Raw genomic sequence first — 18476 nt, 5'->3', positions numbered from 1 at the left:
GCTTACTCCATATTATTAGTTGGGTGAAATTGAGGAAGTTACTCCATCTCTTTGAGTTTTTGTTTTGATTTTTTTTTATTATTATTCATAAAGTGAGGATAATAAACCTATGCCAGTGGGTTCACCCATTCATCAGACATTTCCTGGGTAACCACCATGTGTCAGGCCTTGTGCTAATCTTTAAATTCAAAGCAATCTCTGGCCACAAGGACTGCAGAGTCTGGTAGGATATTGGTAAATAGTAAATGGGTTTAATGAGATGCATATAGCAACACAGTGGACATTGTAAGCCATTATATAAATGTAAGGTGGTATTATTTGTGTCAGTGAACATTCATTAAGCACTGAAAATGTCATAGACCCTGTGGAGAATATAAAATTACTCTGCTTCTTACTCTGCTTCTAATTTTTCCTCCTGTTAATTGTTTGTGTTTCTAAACATAACTTCCTTGAAAACAAAGAAACTCTAAGAAGCAATTAGAGTATCACACCCACACCATACCCTTTTATTCATTAGCTTTCTCTCTTTTTCTATTATTTTGAAAATACCCAAGCTGAAGGAGGGAAACTGCCAGGAGGTAGTGCCAGGGAAGTGTCATATCTGCCATTCACTCAATGGCAGAGATTCACAACCAAAACACCGAATGCAACAGGGAGTATATTGGAAGGCAGAACAAATAGGATTTTCTAGTCGTTTAGATATAAGAGAAAAATGTAAAAATCAAAGGTGGTTCCAAAGATTTTAGCTTGAGAAACTGAAAGTATAAGTTTGCCAACATTTAAGATGGGAAAAATCTCAGGGAGAGAAGATTGGGAATGGGGTGGGAGAGAGCATACATACATACATCAATGTTAGGTATGCTGTATTTGAAATGTCCATTTGACTTCCAAATGGAGATGTTAATTTTCAGTTAAGAGATGTAAATCAGAAGTTCAGGAGAGAGGTTTAGGGTGAAGATAGGAATTTGGGAATCATTAACATCTTTAAAGCTGTGAAATTGGTGTTGTCACCCAAAGGATGAATATGGATTGAAAAGAGTTGAGGGCCTAAAACAGACCCAGAGCACTCCAACTTTTAAGGAAAAAAAAAAAAAAAGAAGTCAAGAAAAATAAGAAAATGCAACTGACAGGAGGAAAACCTACAGAGTTTGGTGTCTGGAAGCCAAGTGAAAAAAGTGTACCAGGTAGGAGGGAACGACCAACTGTGTCAACCTATAGCTGTAAGTTATCAAATATCATGAGCAAGTAAATGCAGGACTGACAATTGATCATTGAATTTAGCAACATGGAGATCATTGGTTCTCTTGACAAGAGCAGATTGACAGAAAGGCAGAGGGAAAAAGCTAGGCTGGACAGGATTTCAGAGAGATTAGGGAGAAAAGAATTGGGAGAAAGTATGTGAAAATACTTTGATAAAGTTTTGTTTATAAAGATCAGAAAAATACGGTAATAGCTGGCAGGAGAAGCATCGTCATCAAGGGAAGATTGTTTTTCTTTTGTTTCTTAAGCATAGGAGAAATAACAGAATATTTTACTGTTTTGGGAAATTATCCAGAAAAGGGAATTCTGTTGTAGGTAAGGAGAGAATTGCTGCAGAGATACTCTTTAGCAGATGGGAAAGGATAGGATGTTCCCAGAATGAGGGATTGGCCTTACATGTTGTTGTTGTTAAAAACCAAAAGAACCCAGTGCTGTCAAATTGATTCTGACTCAACTCTGTCCTAGAGGGTCGCTATGAGTTGTTTGTTGTTAGGTGCCGCCAAATTTGTTCCCACTCATAGCGACCCTATGTACAACAGAACAAAACATTGCCTGGTCCTGCACCATCCTCACAATCATACCTGTTTTTTAAGCCCATTGTAGCAGCCACCCTGTCAGCCCATCTTGTCAAGGGTCTTCCTCTTTGTCTCTGACCCTTTACTTTACCAAGTATGATGTCCTTCTTCAGGGACTGGTCCCTCCTGATAACATGTGCAAAGCATACAAGACTAAGTCTTGCCATCCTCACTTCCAAGGAGCATTCTGGCTGTATTTCTTCCAAGACAGACTTGTTCATTCTTCTGGCAGCTCGTGATATATTTAATATTCTTCTCCAACACCATAATTAAAAGGCTGGCTTTACATAGGTACATGAATAGTTCTTCTCTAACACTAGAAGGGAATCAAAGGATGTGAGTACAGATGCTGGGTAGGTGGTGTGATGATAGGACTCTAAGAAGTCCTCTTCTGAAGGCTTCCATTTTCTCTGTGAAGTAGGTATCAAGATCATTAACTGAGCAGGGGAAGGTGTTGGAGGAAGGAGCACAAGGTGTGAAATAGTCATTCAGGGGAGTAGGAGAGAATGAACTAAGGAAATACATGTCATTGCAAGGTACTAACAAGGACCTGTTTCAGGTTTCTGTGTGTCTCCTCCCTGTTTCTTATTGTCATCTCAGAGATCTTGGCTGTGTCTTCAATTGCTTCATAGTTACGGTTATGGGGTCGGTGAATTTAAAGCATTTTAGAAACTATTTCTGTTATTCATCTTGTTCAATCTTGTAGTGTGCTGGGGAGTAATGAGTAATGTTTGATACATATATTGTGAAACAGGACTCCTTTTTCATTATCAAAACCAAACCCATTGGTGTCGAGTCAATTTGGACTCATGGCGACCTCATGTATTGCAGAGTAGAACTGTGCTCCGTGGGGTTTTCTTGGCTGTAACCTTTACAGAAGCAGATCACCAGGCCTTTCTTCAGTGGTACTGCTGAGTGGGTTTGAAATGCCAGCCTTTAGGCTAGTAGTTGAGGACTAGTCTGTCATTTCAACAAGACTCTTTTAAGAGGTTACCCAAACCCACTGCTGTCAGTCAAGTCCTAGACTCCACTATTAATGAAAATTATTAAAAGACAAGAGTTCATTGTTTATTACAGATTTTGTGCTCAGATTTTAATTTTTCAGATGAATCACTCTTTTTCAGCTGAGAGTAGAATTGTCTACACCTTAAGGAATAATTGGAGTGTATTTCTATTTGGGACAAGAGGATAAAGGCCAGTGGAGGAATAAGATCAAAGAAATAACTGTGGCATACATTTTAGAATCTACTATGCTAGAACATAGACAGGCATGCCTTACAGTGCATTTCTTTAATTTATAGTCATCAGGGGAAGTCAATTTGTCACTAGTCTGGTCATGAACTGGAAAATTGTATAATGATCACTGATTTTCTGTGTGCTATGGCTGAGATGGATTAGAGTGTCAAAACCAGACCATTGTGGCTGTGATACTGTCCAATGCAATTCAGGCATTCCTGACAACCCTTCACATTATGAAGAACTTTCTGCTGTTTCTCAGCATGATTCTCAGGGACTTTCACAAACTGGCAATTTGTAATATTGATCGAATCAGAGTCCTTATTCAAGTATTGTTCCAAAGTATCAAGTTGTGAATTTTTTTAAAGGCCAAGGAACAGGTTTTACCTGAGTACATTTCATGCAGAAATTAAAGTGATTCTTCTTACTCGCCCCCCAAGAAAGGTGTATCTACAGATGTATCTACTATGGGCAAGGGTTTGGGAGAAACCCTGGGGTGGGGAAGGTAGGAGCCTTTACATGTCAGTTTTCAACAGGTTTAAGGCAGTGCTTATTATCTGTAGAGAACAGCCAGCGGAGGGAAGAGTGTTCTTAGGAAGAAGGACAAATGGAGCAGAAATGCTCAGGGACAAAGCATCACTTCTTTCTGTGAGGTATTGAGGTGCTCTCTCTCACCATCTCCACTGAGAGATTATATCAGGCAGCATCCAATCAGAAGATAGAAGCCACAATTGCTGTTAGTTGTTGTCAAGTTGGCCCCCTATTCATGGTGGCCCCATGCACAATGAAACAAAATGCTGCCAAGTCCTGTACCATCCCCATGATGGGTTGTAGATGGGGCCATCGTGACCCATAGGGTTTTCACTGGCAGATTTTCAGAAGTAGATTGGCAGGCTTTGCTGCTTCCTAGTCTTTCTTTATTCTGGAAGCTCCCCTGAAACCTGTTCAGTATCACAGCAACATGCAAGCTTCCACTGACAAATTGGCGGTGGCTGCATGTGAGATGCATTGGTTAGATTTGAAACCAGAACAGAACTCAGGTCTCCTACATGGAAGGCGAGAATTCTACCAGTGAACCACTACTGCACCATTAGGGTAAAGAATTAACAGGAGATTATAATAGTGGGGGATTGCTTAATAAGAGCAAAAAGAATGCTAACAAATATAGGAATAGCAGATATAGGGAGCACCCACCACCCTGGGGCTGAGATAGAACATCCAAGAAAAAGGTCACCCCCTCCCAGAGCTGAGATCCAGAGATCCAGACCTTCTTGGAGAGGGCACAGTCTTGGCTTCATGGTTGGAAGTTCTCTGTGGTGCTGCCCTGGCTGGACTAGTTGGAAATCTTCCCTCTGGGCTGCTGAGAGGGAAGCCATTCAGGCAGAGGTGCTGTCCGGAGCCCTACAGGCTGCAGGGGGGTGCAGGTGAAGCTAAGAGGAGCAGCCCCACCCACTGGCCCTGGGGTAAAGTCTCCAAGGGGGGTGTAGGAAAGGCATTCATGGGGAGGTGCCTAACACAAGTCACTCCCCTAGGAAACTGCCCAAGGGCGGAGCATGCTGGGCAGACTGTCAGAGTTAGGCACACCATCAAGGACACCCCACTGTGACATCTCCAAGGGAGTGTGCTGGGGAAGCTGCCCACGGGAAGGTGTTACTTGCTGTGGCCCCTAGGCACTGCTGAAAAGAACTGGACACTCTGGGGAGCCCACAAGTTGAGCATACTGGAACCAAACTGGAAAGAGAAACCTCTTTCTCCTCCTCCTGTGTCACTCTGCTGGCAATACCTAACATTGAGATGGCTGTCAACAGACAGATATTTATAGAATTCAGCTCCATTACTGCAGAGCTTGGAAGGAAGTGTGGATTTGAGGTTGGGAGGCAACAAATTGGTAACTGACACAGTGCTCTAGAAGTCTCCCCACCACTTCTCATTCCTTGAATGAGGTGACCCTGTGTCCTTGCTTTCTGGAGAAATTCTATTTAAACTAAAGCATTTGCTGCAAGGTGCCCTCTTTTGTGCTTAAAGCCTGCTATGAGATTCAAAGTCTCTTAATGAAGAAAAAGACTTAGTGCCCAGCATAACATGCCCTGCACATAAAACAATTACAACTCCGTGCCAGGTGTCATTACTTTGGACAAGTCCTCACAGCAATACCTAGAGATTGATCTGAGACTCTGGTAGAGAGCAGCAAGAAAGCAATTTAGAAAAGCAATAATAAAATGGATGGTGGTGGCCAAAGTCTATTCACAGGGAATTACCTTAAATATATTTGCCATTTTAGTTTTCTGGAGTGTTTCCTTTGTAATTACACAGAGGCCTCTGAGGAACCTTAGTTTCTTTATCAACTCCTTCAGATTACATCTGCTGAAGACAAGGCAAATTGTTATTCAGGTCAGCAAAGCTTTTGTATTTATTTACTTTGTGGTTATATTTCTTAAGAAACAATGTAAAAGAAAAGGCACTTAGTTTTAACACAGAAAAAAATGATTATCTTTTTTAATGGGATTCCAGTGAATTGAAATCAGACCAGAGCTTACAATTCTTCACTAGCTTCGGGAAAACAGACAACTTTTTTTTTGCGGGGGTGGGGGGGTAGGGGGGTGGGGGGGGTGGGGGAGTGGGTGGAGATTTGCTGATTTACCATTTTCTGAGCTAAAAATTTCCCTCGACCCCAGACTCAAACATAATCACCAGCACACAAAACGGTACACTAGTAATCACTTCTCTGACCAGAGATGCGCATATGCAGATGTTTGCTATTGACGGAGGCTCCACAGCCCAGGCATCGATTAGCTGCCTACCAGTTGCCCTGGAGTTGATTCCGGCTCATAGCGACTCCATGTGTGTCAGAGTAGAACCGTGCCTGTTAAGGTTTTCAATGGCTGATTTTTCTTAAGTAGTTCGCTAGGCCTTTCTTCCGAGGACGCCCTGGATGGACCCAAACCTTCAACCTTTTGTTTCCCAGCTGAGCACGTTAGCCATTTGAACCTCCCAAGGACTCCACTTTGCAGTTTAGTTAAGCCCCCAAGAAAGGGTTATAAGGATAACATGTCAGAGCTAAAGCTGACAGTTACATATGAATTGGAATTCTCTGGCCTGAGCACAAAGATTGACTTGTCAGGCTCCTTGCTTTCACTACTTCTGAAGAGGATGAAGAAGATAATCAAGAATCAAGGCCTAAAGGTAATTTCCTCTTTCCTTAGAAGGACATTTGGCTAGTACCTTTCAAACAGGAAACAGGATCCATGAGGAGGCTGTTCGAAATATCCACACATAACAAAGGACAAACAATTTGTTTTTAGAACCTAAAAGGGTGGATGAAGCACCATCGGGATCCTGAAAAGCCAATTTCCCTTATATGAATAAGTGAAGATAAAATGAAAGGACAGTTTGGCATGGAGAATGAGGTTTTTGAGTTGAGGAGGGGACATCAAGAGCAAAGACGCCAAAACAGAGAACTCCTGTTGGTTTTATAGGCATTTTTTTTCTTATGGGCAGCTATATGAAGGGATTCTTACAGGGCTTAAATATACACAAAGGGGTCCTTAAAATTTCAGAAAAAGTCAGTGAATAAAAGAGTCAAATCTTTCGCACCTGTTAAACTCATCTCTAGGGAGGTAATTCATTTAATAGAAATTGTAGGTTCAGATATCCAGTTGGATAACACTGTATTCCTCAAGAGCTTTTGAGAGATGAGTAATCTGATACTATATCCCTTAACACATTTTATTTTGTTATGAATTAGAGTGTGCTTATTTTTAAAAACCTTATTGTATGCAATACTTTCGAAATGATAATAATAAATATTATTACTATTTAGCATAAAATGACAGGATGGCTGCAGGGACTAATAATTGACCAAATTACTTTTATGATTGCCTGGTATAAACATTCCCAAGCTGGTAGTGACCAAAGTCCATTACTATTGGACTGTTGTACAATAGGCCATTGTATTTATGTTTCCCTAGGCTCGAGCCTGAAACAGGAAGAATTTTCTGCCTTAAGATCCTCCTCTCCTGAATCCTTAACTTTTCTCTTCCATAACTGTTTGCTTTCCCTTGTTACCTCTAATTTTTGTTGTTTACTAAAGTCTCGCTGTGCTATTACATGTGCCATGAAACTTGATCACTTAGCAGAGTTGGTTATAACATACCCAGCACCGGGGGAGGACACGAAATCAGAAATGTGTCGAATCAGCTTCTTTTACTGCACAAGTTGCTCCCCAGAAGGGAGTCAGGCTCACTGGGAGCCTGTAATAATCTAGGCCACTGGGGTGCCACTTCATAAATTGCTATTTCTTCATGATAAGCTTTTCTCTTCAGTTGCAGTTTCCTTGGCTGCTAGTAGTGAGTGTTTGCAATATCCAAAAAAGTGAGAAAGTGAAGCAAGGGTAGGGAAATAATAGAAGCAAGATCCAGAGCTTGAAATAGGTTTAGGACAGCACTGCTGACTGGAAAACATGGTCTACTGAGTGGAGTAATGTTAGATGTTTTATCCATCCATCCATCCATCTGTTCATCCAGATGGCAGAATAACTATTTTAAAAAAAAAAACAACAACAACTTGGACATTATATAGGGAAAGTTGTAAGATTAAGTGTGAAAGGAATGCATATAAACCCTAAAATTTGGTCTACAAATTAATTACACAATTACAGAATGGAAGATCCCTACCTTGAGTGCATCTGTGTGAATAAAATAAACAGGTGATTAAAAGCCCAATATCAACCAATAGCTGCTAAAACACTTACAATTACGTTAACAGAATAAGAGGAGTTTATAAAAAAAAAAAAAATTTTTATCTCAATGATATAAGAGCCATGTTTTCCTTGATGACGTTTGACCCATATCAGGTAATCTGGTTCTGAACGCTACATTTAAGAAGAATATTTTACACTGGAATTTTCAAGCTGAGTCTGGAAGGCTAAAGTCCTTTTCCCACTCCTGTCGTGCAGCTGTTGGAATGAAATACTGGGAGTTGCTGGTGGCCATCTTTCCTGCTAGATGGAGAGAATTTTCTGCAACATGAAAGAATAAAGCTGACAAATATGGAGACGAATATGGTTAGTTAGTATTTAAAGTATCCTCATCAGAGATCTATACCATTAGAGGTGATGCTTAGCACTTCAAATATCATTATCAAAATCTTCACCAGAGGCTTTGTTAATTAGAATGAGGGATTAGAAACAATTTCTTCATTGATAAATTAGTCAGTCATGCTCAAAAGAGATGTTGGATTAGGAACATTGTACAAGTACAATGTATAAAAATCCAAGTAGCCCAGTAGACTTCTACCATTGCTATAGTGCTTAAGGTCGACAGCACCACTGTTCCTATGTTCCTCTAGTTCAAGAATGATCCAGTCGCCTGGCCTGACTATAAGGATGGCTTGTTCTGTTATCAGAGTATTACTTCCATATTGGAGCAAGCTTTTCATGCAAGATACTAGAAGGCAAAGACTACAAGCATGTAACTAGTTTTGTACTCAATGTTTCCTTCTTTTGGTGGGGGTATTGGGGATCATGACTTGCTTTCATGTGATACAGCGCTTGGCATTGGAGTTATACAGGTTGGGTGTGTGTGTGTATGTGTGTGTGTAGTATCAGCTGATACCTAACCTCGATCCACAGGAAGATCACAACATTTACACATATATATATATTTGATGAATGACCAAATTGTCTTCTATCCATTTGCAACAAGGGATGGAGTTTTAATATCAGTGCAGAGATGGTGTTGATGCAGCCCTCAAATGTGGTAGAGCACTACACCTGGACTCTACTCATAAAACAGGAAACTGCCCCATGGGGTGCTTCCACAACCCAGGGCACATGTGAGACTCCTATCATGATAAGCATACAATCAAAGATTAAAAAACACACAAGGCATTCTACCACCCTGAGATTGTTAGCAGGCACAATAATTGGGAACATTCCCACTAAAGGAATTAATGTAATAGAGCAACCTAGACTGAATTAAAATATATGCAGAATGGTTAGAGATAAAAAGTAAATTGAATTGAAAAAAAAACAAGAAGAAGATTATTATTTTTTAATTACAGAAAGGTATAAAAAAGAAAAAGCAAAACCTAGAAATTCTAGAAATAAAAAAACCCATCAAAATGAAGGTCAAAAGATGTATTAAATGGTAGTCAGATCGATTCACAACTCCATTCAAAAGAAAATTGTATACCTGTTTCTGCTGAGTCAATTCCAACTCATAGTGACCCTATAGGACAGAGTAGAACTGCATCATAGGATTTCCAAGGAGTGGCTGGTAGACTCGAACTGCTGACCTTTTGGTTAGCAGATGAGCTCTTAACTACTGAGCCAACAGGGCTCCAAATGAAAATTAGTGAAACGTAAAGTAGAAGTGAAAAAATCACTGTATAACAGAAAGAGATAAAAGAATGGAAAACGTATAGAGACATATTTCCATAATGACCATGAAGTAATGACAGTTAAGCTCCCGGATCCTCATTTGTGCAAGCCCCTTCCAAGTGAAGGACGAAAAGGATGAAAATAAAGCATTCTAAGTTCTCTTAGACTTTGTTTTATCAAATGAAATTTAGACTTTAGTTTTATGTATTTAAGAGTAACAAGTAAAAGAATAAAAATAGAACATAGAACTGCCAAACCAATAAAAAAAAAAAAAAACAATAGAGATTAAAAAAGGCGGAGAATTACTTATTCAACATAATTTAGGAATATAAGGAGAAGAGATGTCAAATTGAAGCCTCCGGGATGGGCTGGGCAGAAGGTATTAGTTTTATTTACACATGAGGTGGATGAGTCTCAAAAAGTTTAAATGATTCACCTAAAATCAGAGGGTCGCTATGAGTCGGAATCGACTCGACCGCCGTAGGTTTTTTTGGATTTAAGTGTTAGAAACCAAACTCTGGCCTGTCTTCTACATAAATTATTTTTCTATCTCACTAGGCTATAATATCCCCTCCAATTCTAAGACAACCTTCTCTATAATATATCGGACAGATAGTTACCTTTGAACGCTTTCAAAATGGATCTCATAGCAAAAATATATATTTTTTTCCACCTGATATCTAATCTCAGATTCATTATGGTTGACATAATTATCGGAATGCTGCACACAAGGCAGAAATCTATTGTCCCTGTATTCTATACCTGCCCCAAACAGATACAGCTATTCTCATACCTCTCATTCAAGTAAAACAAGAAGGAATATAAACGATGTAAATTAAGGCCCATGCTTATAAACTCAATTATATTCACTGCTTTTTTAGGTTTCCCAAGGAGATTTTCGTTGGATTTTGTAGCCATATTGGAGTTTACTAAGAATGGAGTCCTCTCCTAAAACCCCAATTATCAGATGTCGTTTCCAGTAAGCACTTGAGCTGGGGAACCTTCTCAGTAGTCTGGCTCACTCTCTACAACTACTCATCTTAACCCTTTCGTGGGTAAATAATTTTGTTTTTTGGAATTTCTGGTGATGCCATGTTTTTTCACCAATGTAATGGATGCCAAATCGTTGTTTGTCGGTAGATTTTTATTATTTGAAAAACAGCATGCCAATTGCAAGAAGGCCATATCGGTACCGTGTTCCATGAAGTACATTGCAAATGTGATATGTATCAGTCATGGCTCAGGAAGTGCATCACACTTCCTGGTTACATTTGAGCGATATACTATCTCACTCAGCTTTCCAAAAATACACACAAAATATGAAATAAACATTGCACTTGCTGCACATTACTGTTATCAGTTTGATTTAGAGTGGACTATTTTGGTACCATGTTCCATAAAGCACATCACACATGTTGCACATATCAGTACTATGGCCCAGGAAGTTCATCACAAACTATTTTCACCCCAAAGATAACTCGTTTACTTGAATTCTTCCAGATGCTAATAACTGTGCCTTCCCAATAACACAAGGAAAATAGTAAACGCACTTGCAAGCCTTATCTCACTGTTGTTGTTGTTAGGTGTCGTTGAGTTGGTTCTGACTCATAGTGACCCTACGTACAACAGAATGAAACACTGCCTGGCCCTGCACCATCCTCACCATCATCGCTGTGTTTGAGCCCATTGTTGCAGAAGCCAAAAGACACAAAACTTTCACAGAATCGCTCCTCCAGAAAGCATTCCATCATACAGATGTCTCTCAACACTTAAAAGTGGTACAGACCAACTGCCTAAAAACTCCTTGTTTCCTAGACAGTTGCACCAGTGTCTGCCACGGAACCAGAACATACTAAGGTGGCTCAAGTGCCCGCCAAGCCAATTCACCTCCAGGCAAGGAAAATGTGAGTGGTAGGCTCATCTACCAGTAACCTTTAAAGGGTCCTAATAGCCTTTGTGCGTGTGTTGGGGGAGTGGGGACTGTGATTAGCAGCGATTTGCATTTTACTTAATTTTATATTTTTTCTACTATATTCTATTAGGTTTTCTATGTTTTGTCTTTCATTTTGATTTTTTGTTTTGTTTTTATTCTACTCTATAATAAATTTTATTAAGTGTGTAAGGTCTTATTACATATTGATAGATGGAGAGTAATTTCTTTTAATTGAATTATTTAAGCTCTAGAAATCCGGAAACATTCCGCCTTGCTTCAGTTTCCAAGTCAGAATCTAGGCATACCTGGGTAAGATGGCATATGTGACCCCACTAGTTATAATTTCTTGACCTCCAGGTTGTTTACTAAAGGACACTCTTCTGCCTTTACCTTTCAAAAACACACATTCGACCATCTCCTCTATCTTGAAACACTCTCCTCTTGTCTTTCCTAACATCATATTTTCCTAAAATCTCACTGTTTTCTCCTTCTAATTCTCCTTTGTTGACATTACCTCCTCTATGTCCAACTTGTAAATGTGGTGGTTCTTCAAACCTCATCCTGGGACCTTCTCTCTTTCTCTGTTTACACTCTCTCCCTAGGAGATCTTTTTGATTTCCATGGATTTCTTGTATCCTTTCCTCCCAAATCATATCTCTAGCCCAGATTTTGCCTTTGATTGTTAGGTCCACATATCTAACTGCCTACTTGGTACAACCACATGATGCTATACAAACCAAAAAACCAAACCCAGTGCCATTGAGCCGATTCTGACTCATAGCGACCCTATAGGACAGAGTAGAGCTTCCCAATAGAGTTTCGAAGGAGCGCCTGGCGGATTTGAACTGCCGACCCTTTGGTTAGCAGCTGTAGCACTTAACCACTATGCCACCAGGGTTTCCATGATGCTATACATCTTAAGTTAAATATGTTCGAAAAGAAACACTAGTTCTTTCCCTCACCCATAGCAGATACTATTAGCAACCTATGCAAATCTGTCTATCATATACTCCTCGTAGGCAGAACCTTGACTTTATTATTTACAACTTTCTCACATAATTCAAGGAAAGAGGGCTCTATCTTCAGTCTCAGTCTCAGTAATATATCCTGATTGATACAAGATGGTATGGGGATCTTTTTCCGTTGCACACGGTTTAGGGTGGTCAGATTCTGGCCAATTGGACCTGAGTAGAGCCTGCTGGGAGATTCTAGGAAAATTTTCTTCAGATTTAAGAAGGCGATAACCCAACCCAGTGCGTCGAGTGGCCGCTGTCATCTCTGGATGTGATATGATGCCTGAAAGTGGCTGCAGCTAATGTGCCAGAGGACAGACCCTCTACATGAACAGGGCAGAGTTAAGAGGACTACACAGAAGTACGGCATCTTGATCCTGCCCTTCTGTGTACTTCTTGTCATGTTATATAACACATTCCCGTATGATTTAAGGCAAATTAAGTCTGTGCTGTTAGCCAAAAGCATCCTCATTGTTACCCTCCACTTCCCTTCCCTTCCCAATCTTCCTTAGTCCACCAAATGCCATCATTATCATCAACCTGCCCACTCAAGCTAGAAATCTAAGAGTTATCCTCGATTACTCTCTCCGTGCCTGCTCCCTCAGGAATCTCCTCTACCCTTCCAAGTCCATCTGTAAGTCCAGATGCTTCATCAAAATGTTCTTTAATTTACTCTCTTCTCTCCATTTCTACAAACACGCCCTTGTCCAGGCCTTCATTACCTTTTTGCTAGGATTACTGTGGGAATCTTGCTGCTACATTTATGCCCCTCCAGTCCTGGGTTCAGAGGGTAGCAAGAGAAAATAATCAAAATTAAATTAATTAAAACCCTTCAGTGGCTTCTAACTTCTCTTAAGCTAACACCTAAACTTATCTCCATGGCCTGTAGTAGCCCACATGATGTGACCCCTGTCACTCTTGTCTAACCTCAGTTCATGCCATCCTTCTCTGGCCACACTGATTCTTTTCCGGTCCCTTGAAAACATCCTATTCCAATGCCTCCCTCAGAGTCTTTGCACATTCTGTTCCTCCTGCTTGGATTGCTTTCTGACAGTTGACACTCACCTTTTCCACACATAGGCACATACTTTTCATGTAATTAACTTCTTCTTGTCTTTTAGGTATCAGGATAAAGGTCATCTGCTCAGAAAAGCCTTCCCTGAGCTCCCATTCTAAAGTTGGGTCCCAATACTTCTGTTTTTGTTCCTTGTTTATTTCCTTTATAACATAGTGCAAGATTTTAATTTATTTAGTACTCTATTTAGCTACCTCTCCCAGAAGAATAGAAGAGATAAGGGCTTCTGTTTGTATTATTCAACATTGTGTCCCCAGCACCTAGCCATTGCCTTGCTTGTTATTTTTGTGTGCCATACCCCTCAATATTAGGTGCTGGATGAGTGAGGAATGATTAAGTTTTTTTTTTCTTATTTTTAATAGCCATGTCCATTGGCCTCAATCTGGCTTTCATCAAGTTCAGACTTTTTTTTTTTTAAATGAGAATGTTATAGTTAAAAGGCAGAGAAAAATGGAGAAGACAGAGTAAGAGAAGAGGGCTACAAGAGGCATTTTAGAATTTATCAAGCTATGAATTATGTTACCTCGAATTAAAATTAATTGAAAAATCACTCCTGAGAATCATAATGTTTGACCTAGAAAGCATTTATTTACTTGCTTATGTGAATTTTGCAATTTTTATTCCATTTAAATGGGGAAAAAACATCTAGTTTACTTCCCTCATGGCAACTGTGTATCCAGTGACCACGTTCCACTTGTACATGTTTATAAAGTATTTCCAGATAATGAGAAAGAGGTCACTGGGATTACTATTGAAATTACACTTGAGAGATATTTTTATTTAATGTCTGGCTTATTGCAATGAAGAAAAGTAGCTTTATTAATCTTTCAGAAATATATTAGATGGAATCAATTATAGCCCTTCCATTAAGAAAACTAGATTTTTTTTTTTCATATTTGCACTATGTGGACTGCAATAAACACACAAACCAAACATTTTTGAGTAGACACTAGACCTCTAAATTATGGTGCAATTTAAATTGATTTATCAGGCAGATTGAGGTTGTTTAGAAGCGAGTGTGGGAGGGTGGAGAAAAAAGGATTTTAAAAACTCATTATCATTTAATCGATGGCTATTTTTTAGTTGTGGTGATAAAGCTTTCATTTAAAACCAGCACTTAGTTTAAAAATTTATTTATCATGTCTTTTTGGAAGAATTCTAAGAGACGCCATGTAGTTCTTTCAGCCTCCTCAGGAATACGAAAAAAGCTCTAGTTTCAACGGATTCATTCTTTTTTTTTTCTCCAGTGTCCATTTCTGTTGTTACAGATTTAATAACAAATGATACTCTCATTCATCATATCATTTTCTGTAGAAGTCCATGTTTCAGGCTTCCCAATTTGTATTACCTTTCCATTTCTCCCAAATCCCTTACGACCCAATTCAAGTTCTACCCAGATTCAAAGCCTCTCCTGCTCGTCCCACAAAAGCCTTTCTCCCCTGAACTTCTCTGTACCCTGAATTTAGCCCTGGTTTTGTTTTGATGCTATGCTATAGGCAACAGCTTTTTGGATCTCACCAATCTCCTCTCTCCCTAGGAATATCCCTGCCTCTCACCCACTGGGCAGTACTACCTACATGCAGGCCAGTCCTTTCCATGGCCATACTGTTTGGATCACAAGGGATCAACACTTGATTCATGCCCAGCCAATCATGCTTTCTTTTTAGGGAGATTAGGATTTGGATTGAGAGCAGTTTGTCTGTGTGCCACTTGAAGATAAACTTTTATCAACAAAGCTTGTCTATTTACACACATCCAAAGCAGGAATAAGGTCTGGAGAGAGAGAAGACTGAAGCAGTAACTCAGTGGAAATCAGAGATGGAGGCAGAATAGATACCGGGGAACCTGATAACATTCAGTCCTTGCTTGCACGCCCTCATGAGCTTCTGTTCTTTCCTTGGGTTCTATGAAAAACTCTGATATTCTAATAATAAACTCCCTTGGGTTGCTTTGGCTGGTTTGAAGATTATTAGTTACAAAGTAAAAATAAGTAAATAAATAAATAAATAAAACCGTGGATAAGATATGTGTTTCTTATCTCAACAGGACTTGTGTATTTTAGGACTTAAAGAAATATTTGTGGGAAGAAGGATGGATTGTGATTGATGATCTTTACCTCTCTTAGTGTGAACAGCCCTGAGCTCACAATAACTACTTTTTAATTTGACCATAATTCTTCCAGTTTTGTTTTTTTAACAATGTTTAAGTGTAAGGAAATAATAATCTAGTACTTTTGCTTTCAGAGAGTGTTGAACCTAATGTGAATGTTTTAAATTTAAATCTCATGATTCCAGGATTTCCTGGCTGGATGATTCTAGGTAAGTTTTCGGCTTTTTTTTTTTTTTTATAATGGGGATAACAACAGGGCTACCTTGAAATATGTTGTGAGAATGAACTAGGATATTGTGCTCTTAGTGCCTAACACAGAGCCTGTGTATCAGTTAGAATCCAATGTATATATAAGAATCATCTGGGGATCTTGTTAAAATGTAGATTCTGATTCAGTATATCTTGGATGAGAACGCAAATTCTCAGCAGGAGTCCAAACCTGAAGAGCCAGTTGAAAGTCCTGGTTTCATCCCATGATCCCTTGGCATATCTAGGCTTTTCCTGTTGTCGTTACTTGCCTTTGTGTTGATTCCTACTCCTAGTGACCCCAAGCGTTACAGACTAAAACTGCTCAGTAGGGCTTTCTTGGCTTTAATCTTAATGCAAGCAGATCACCAAGACTTTTCTTCTGTGGTACCACTTGGTGGGTTCAAACCACCAGTCTGTAGGTTAGCAGTTGAGCACAAGCTGTTTGAGCCACCTAGGGACCTTGCGCTCTCCCTACACAGTAACAAATTGGATTCAAGGGTTCCAGTCCTTGTATCCTTAGGCACAGTATGCATTAGCTGGAAGAGGAGTGTATCTTTCAAATATGCCTCACAGAAAGCTAATTGGCTCTGATTGGACTCCTTATCCCAGGCATTTTGGCCAGGGGGAATGGGGATGGAATTCACTGACTGAATTATCAGGACCTATCTTTGGAGTTGGAGAAGTGGGAGGACCTATCCCAAAGGAAATGCAGAGAATTCTTCCCAGATATAAGAGGAAGAGTTTTTGGGTAGATGTCCTCTGCATCTCAATAAACTCAGTAAGTGTACCTTCCTTTCACCTTGGAGAGGGCCTAAAAAAAAAACACAAATTATAATTATTTTTCTTAGTATTTCATTATGTATAAGCTATTACAACTGCTGCATAATCTTTCGTTAGCTTATCTCTCAATGTAGTTTTAAAAACTGGAATCTAATAAATATTTTATCTTAACTGAAAGGTTGATTTGAACAAATTGTTCTTTCTTCTTTTATTATTTGTCTTTTTTTTTTCCTTTTTATGGGGACCTACTCTTCCAAATCTGATAAAGTAATGGGATTTTGGTGATGTTTTTATTTAGAAAAAGAACATTTTTTAGTTTAATGTCCTGCTTCAGTTTCTGTTATGCTTCTGTTTAATCATTCCTTCTAGAACTTTCTTCTCCTGTGACACTTCTCCAGTGTCACCGCATCTTTTCAGAGATAAGTTAGAAACTAGATAATTTAAAGCCCTTGGTATCTGGTAGAGTGGGAGCAATCACAACTGGGGATCTATTTATTAAGCTACACTTTTTGATACATTTTAATGTAGTTTTACAAAACTACTTGACATAAAGTGAAAGCAGTTCAGTCAGAGAGGAATTCAGCTTAACAGTACCCATTTACACTGGTTTAAACTAATCTGATTTAGGTTTGCACATAACTTACAAATTTATTCTTCTAATTTCCCTGTAGAAAAAAAAAAATAGTTTCCTTAATGATTCCTTTTCATTTTTTCCCCATTAACGTCAATTATTATTTCTATTTCAGATTTTTAAAATTTTAAGCTGTAGAAATAAATACATTTTACATTATGACAGCATATACACAGACTCATAAGAACACATATATACATTAAAAAAGTTTCAAAAACAATACTTATTCTGTATAATGGACTTTCATGTCTATCATTTCTAGAAACATCTGTCCTAATCTTTGTTTTCAAATGTAATCTATTGCTTTTATCCCAGTCTATTAAATAAATAAATTGCTTTTTTACAATCCTATAATTTGATTTCATGATCCACTGATGTGTCTTCACAATGCATTTTGAAAATTAATGCCCAAAGCAGTACTTTCTCACTAGTAATTTTGTACTCCCAGGGTTTTATGACTGTGTTCAAGAGAGCCCCTGTTTTCAAAAGGCAATGATAGAAAATATTTCTATCTCCATTTAAAAGGGTCTTATACAAAAATGAAATAATTACTAAAATGTTACCCCTAATAACTGCATAGCTGAGAGCCCACTAGTGCATATCAAGTGAGCATGCACACGTACCAATTAGTGACAATCATATAAACATTATTATGATTGGTTAACAACCCCACGACATGTCAACACTCTCCCTTCTCGACCTTGGTTTCCCTGTTACCAGCTTTCCTGTCCTCTCCTGCCTTCCAGTCCTTGCCCCTGGTCTGGTGTGCCCCTTTAGTCTCATTTTGTTTTATGGGCCTGTCTAATCTTTGGCTGAAGGGCGAACCTCAGGAGTAAGTTCATTACTGAGCAAAAAGGGTATCTGGGAGCCATACTCTAAGGGTTTCTCCAGTCTTTGTCAGGCCAGTAAATCTGGTCTTTTTTTATGAGTTAGAATTCTGTTCTACATTTTTCTCCAGCTCCGTCTGGTACCCTCTATTGTGATCCCTGCCAGAGCATCAGTGGTGGTAGCCGGGCACCACCACCATGTAGTTTACTGGACTCAGTTTGGTGAAGGCCATACCAGTTGTGGTCCATTAGTCCTTTGACTAATCTTTCCTTGTATCTTAAGTTTTCTTCATTCTCCCTTGCTGTCAAAAGGGTGAGACCAGTGGAATATCTTAGATGGCCACTCACAGGCTTTTAAGACCCCAGATACTACTCACCAAAGTAGAGACATTGCTAAATTTTTTTTTTA

Source organism: Loxodonta africana, chromosome 1 (assembly GCF_030014295.1).
Source record: "Loxodonta africana isolate mLoxAfr1 chromosome 1, mLoxAfr1.hap2, whole genome shotgun sequence".
NCBI classification, from domain to species: Eukaryota; Metazoa; Chordata; class Mammalia; order Proboscidea; family Elephantidae; genus Loxodonta; species Loxodonta africana.
The sequence above is the reverse complement of the archived record's forward strand: the minus strand, read 5'-3'. Positions refer to the sequence as shown.